Genomic DNA, 4,961 nt, shown 5'->3' on the forward strand with positions numbered 1-4,961 from the left:
GGACATGACAGGGCCTATATTTAAATCTATGCCTCTTTAGTTACAAAGTCAGTGCACTTAGCACTGGGGGGACTGAGCAAAAGAGGAGTCAAGATAGAGAAGAGCTGTACTATTGTGAAGAAAAGATGTCCAGAAGGCACCATGGCAGAGCACTTAGCCTGGCCTGGGAGCATGAATCAGGGAAGCTTTTCTGGTGGAGGAGATCCTTGAACTGAGGCTTGAAGGACTATGGTTAATACACTTCTGTGTTGTTTCCTTTTTTTAGCTATCACAAATAATTCTGCTAATAGTGCTCTTGTACAAGATTTTGTGTGGACATATGTTTTTATTTCTCTTTGGCATATACCTAGAAGTAGAATTAATGGGTAATATTGTAACTGCATGTTTAACATTTTGAGGAATGGCCAAACTGTTTTTAAAAGGAGCATGACCATTTAACAATCCCACTGGCAGTTTATAAGAGTTGAAATTTCTCCATATCCTTGAAAGCTCTTGTTAATGTCTGCATTTATTGTACTCATCCTAGCAGGTATTAAATGGCATCTACTTGTACTTTTGTTTTGCATTTACCTAATGACAGTGAACATCTGTTCATTTGTTTATAATTTTATAGAGAAATGTATGTTTGGATCTTTCCCCCATTTTCCACTGGGATATTTATTATATTATTGAGTTGTAAAGTTCTTTATGTATTCTGGATAAAAGTCCCTTATCAGGATACATGTTTATAGCAGTATTATCAACAACAGCCAAATTATGGAAATAGTCCAAATGTCCATTGACTGATGAATGGATAAAGAAGATGTGGTGTATATATACAATGGAATATTACTCAGCCATAAAAAATGAAATCTTGCCATTTGCAATGACATGGATGGAGCTAGAGAATATTGTATGCTAAGCAAAATAAATCAGTCAGAGAAAGACAAATATCATATAATTTCATGCATATGTAGAATTTAACAAACAAGACAAATGAACATAGAAGGAAAGAAAGAGGCAAATCAGGAAACAGATTTTTTTTAATGTTTATTTATTTCTGAGAGACAGAGAGAGATAGAGTGCAAACAGGGTGGGAGGGCAGAAAGAGAGGGAAACAGAATCCCAAGCAGGGTCCACACTGTTAGCACAGAGCCCGATGAGGGGCTTGAACTCACGAACCGTGAGATCATGACCTGCGCTGAAGTCGAACACTTAACAGACTGAACCACCCAGGCTCCCACCAGGAAACAGATTCTTAACCATAGAGAACCAACTGAGGGTTACTGGAGGGATGGTGGGAGGGATGGGATAAATAGGTGATGGGGATTAAGGAGGGCAGTTTTGATGGTTATATGTAAGTGATGAATCGCTAAATTCTACACTTGAAACCAATATTGTACTGTAGGATAACTAGCTGGAATTTAAATAAAAATTTGGAAAAAAAGAATGAAATCTTGCCAGTAGTGACAACATGGATGGAGCCAGAGAGTAGTATGCTAACCAAAATACTTCACTCAGAGAAAGACAAATACCATGTGATTTTATTCATATGTGGGATTCGAGAAACAAAACTAATGAGCAAAGAGGGGGAAAAAAAGAAAGAGAGGCAAACCAAGAAACAGACACTTAACTACAGAGAATAAACTAATAGTTACCAGATGGCAGGTGGTTGGGGGGATGGTTGAATAGGTGATGGGGTTAAGAAGTGCACTTGTGAAGAGCAACAGGTATTGTATGGAAGTGTTAAATCACTCTTGTGTATAGCTGAAACTAATATTCCATGTGTGATAACTAACTAGAATTTAAATAAAAACTTTTTAAAGAATCCCTTATCAGTTCATGATTTGCAAAATTTTCCTCTCATTTTCAGGATTCTCTTTCCATTTTCTTCATCATATCATGGATAGCACAAAATTTTTTATTTTGATAAAGTTCAAATCATCTGTTTTTTACTTTGTTACCCGGTTTTTGTCATGAATCTAAGAAAGCATCTCCTGACCCAAGATAGTAAAGATTACTGTCATTTTTTCTTCTAAGATTTTTTCTTTTTTTAAATATTAATTCCAATATACTTAACATATAGTGTTGTATTAGTTGCATTATTTTTCATGGCTGAATAATATTCCATTGTATTTAATCTCCGTTGTATGGAGATTTTATATATATCACTTCCTTTTTATCAATTCATCTACTGATAAACACTTAGGCTGCTTACATAATTTTGGTTATTCTAAATAATGCTGCTATAAACATCAGGATTCATGCATCCCTTTGAATTTGTGTTTTTCTATTTTCTGTGTAAGTACCCAGTAGTGTGATTGCTGGATTTTAGAGTAGATCTACTTTTTTTAAAGTTTATTTATTTATTTTGAGAGAGAGAGAGAGAGCATGAGCATGGGAGGAGCAGAGAGAGGTGGAGAGAGAATCACAAGCAGGCTCCATGCTGTCAGCACAGAGCCCTACCCAGGGCTCGATCTCACGAACTGTGAGATCATGACCTGAGCCGAGATCAAGAGCCTGATTCTCAACTGACTGAGCCTTTATACTCCTGGGTTGGGAGACATGGTATTAACGGGGCTTGGTGCAGTCTTCTGGGATAGGGGGCCCACCTCCTTTGAAGTGGAACAAGCATGACTGTGAAGGGTAGTTCCATTAGAGCATGGGGGGCTGGGGTTTGGTGTAACCAAGTTAGGTGATGTTTGCTCTGTTTCAGTTCCTGCAAGTGACTCTGTGCTTATGCTTAAGGGTGGGGAAGGAAATGGCACCAGCCAGTTTTTTTTTCCCCCCCGCAGAGGTGTCAGTCTATGAATGCTGCCTCTCTGGGACATGCTCCAAAATGAGAAAATAACCTCATTAAGTGCCCAAGCACTCTTCAGATCACTGTTTCCATTCTGAATGTCAATGGGTTGTTTGCCTGCCTTCTTAGTGAAACCCCAATGCCCTCCAAGCCAAATGCTTTCCAAGCCAATTGTTATGGGTATTCGTTTTCTCTATGTGCTCCCCTGTGTGCTAGTCTATCTCTCACTCTTCTCTGTGACTGTGGCTCCCTCCCTCCCCATGATCCATTTCTCTCCCAAACCATGTCTCTGCACTTTCCACCATCTTCCCTGTGGCCTCTTCTCTATCTTTAGTTGTGGAGTTTGTTCTGCCAACCTTCAGATCAATTCTTGGTGTACTTAGGATGATTTGATAGTTACCTAGTTGTGTTCATGGGAGTAGGTGAGCCTAAAGTCCCCCTACTCTGCCACCATCTTCACAAGCCAGATGGTCCTCTTCTAAGATTTTAATAGTCTGATATCTTACTTTTATGGCTATGTTCATTTTGAATTGATTTTCTTGTATGGTGTGAGGTAGAGGTACAAATGTATTAATATGCATGTGGTATCTCGTTGCAGCATCATTTCTTGAAAAGACTATTTTCCTTCACTAAATTGTCCTGACATTTTTGTAGAAAATCAATTGATCACAAATATAAGAGTTTATTTCTAGGTACTCAATTCTATTCCATTGATCTATCTATCTGTTCTTATACCAATACTACACTGTTTTGATTACCATAATTTTACAGTATATTTTGAATTCAGAAAGTTTAAATACTCCTATTTTGCTCTTCCTTCTTAAGACTGTTGTGGCTAAGGACGCTGGGGTGGCTCAGTTGGTTGGGTGTTGGCTCACGTCAGGATCTCGAAGTTCACGAGTTCAAGCCCCGCATTGGGCTTTGTTCTGACAGCTCAAGGCCTGGAGCCTCCTTCAGATTCTGTGTCCCCCTCACTCTCTGCCCCTCCCCTACTTGCGCTCTGTCTCTGTCTCTGTCTCTCTCTCTCTCTCCGTGTGTCTCTGTCTCTCAAAAATAATAAACATAAAAAAATTACAAAAAGACTTGTAGCTATTCTATGACTCTTGAATTTTCATATGAATTTTAGGAATTGCTCATCAATTTCTACAAAAAATCCAGCTGGGATTTTGATGGGGATTACCTTGATTCTGTAAGTCAAATAGGGAGTATTGCCATCTTAACAGTATTTAGTTCTCTGATTCATAAACATGAAATGTGTTTCCATTTATTTAGGCCTTCTCTAATTTCAACAATGTTTTATATTTTTCAGTGTATAAGGCTTGAACTTCTTTCATAACTTTAGTCCTAAGTATTCTTTTTGATATTATTTGTAAATAAAATCATTTTTAATGTCATCTTCAAATTGATCATTGCTAGTGTATAGAAGTAAAATTTGTTTTAGTATATTCATTTTGTTTATTAGTTCTAAATATGTGTGTGTATGTGTGTGTATGTGTATATTCCTTAGGAATGCCTGTGTAAAAGTTTAGGTCATCTGTAAATAGATAGTTTTGCTTTTTCTTTTCAAATATGATGCCTTTTTTCTTGCCCAATTGCCTAAGCAGAACCCATAGTGCAATGTTGAGTAGAAATGATGGGAACAGACATTTTTATCCTATTCTTAGTCTTAGAGTAAAAGTTTTCAGTCTTCCACCAGTAAGTATGATGTTCAAAGTTGAGTTCCCTAGGTTTAGGATTACCATTAAATGATTATTTAGGGTCACTTTTTATCCATGAATGCAGTAGCTAACTATATTTGTAGACCAACCATCTGTGCATCTTCCCTAGTCCTTGACTTAGAAGCCCTACATGTTTTTTGCTGGATAAAGGACCAGAACTTTTATGCTTAATATTTGGAATTTGGTTCTTTCAAAGAGCCAGTATCATACTGTAAAATTATGCACAATGATCCCCGTGCAATGTATTGATATTTGATAACCTTACAGTGATTGTATATAGTGAATAAACACAGGAATGTATCTTTCTCTTAGATATTCTGCTGCTTTTTCGATCTTTCAACCAGGCTTATTTCTTTCTGTCTTTTACTTTAAATATTTTATTAATATATTTAAAATTTTACATTATAGGGGCGCCTGGGTGGCGCAGTCGGTTAAGCGTCCGACTTCAGCCAGGTCACGATCTC

The sequence above is a fragment of the Leopardus geoffroyi genome, chromosome X, assembly GCF_018350155.1.
Source record: "Leopardus geoffroyi isolate Oge1 chromosome X, O.geoffroyi_Oge1_pat1.0, whole genome shotgun sequence".
NCBI lineage: Eukaryota > Metazoa > Chordata > Mammalia > Carnivora > Felidae > Leopardus > Leopardus geoffroyi.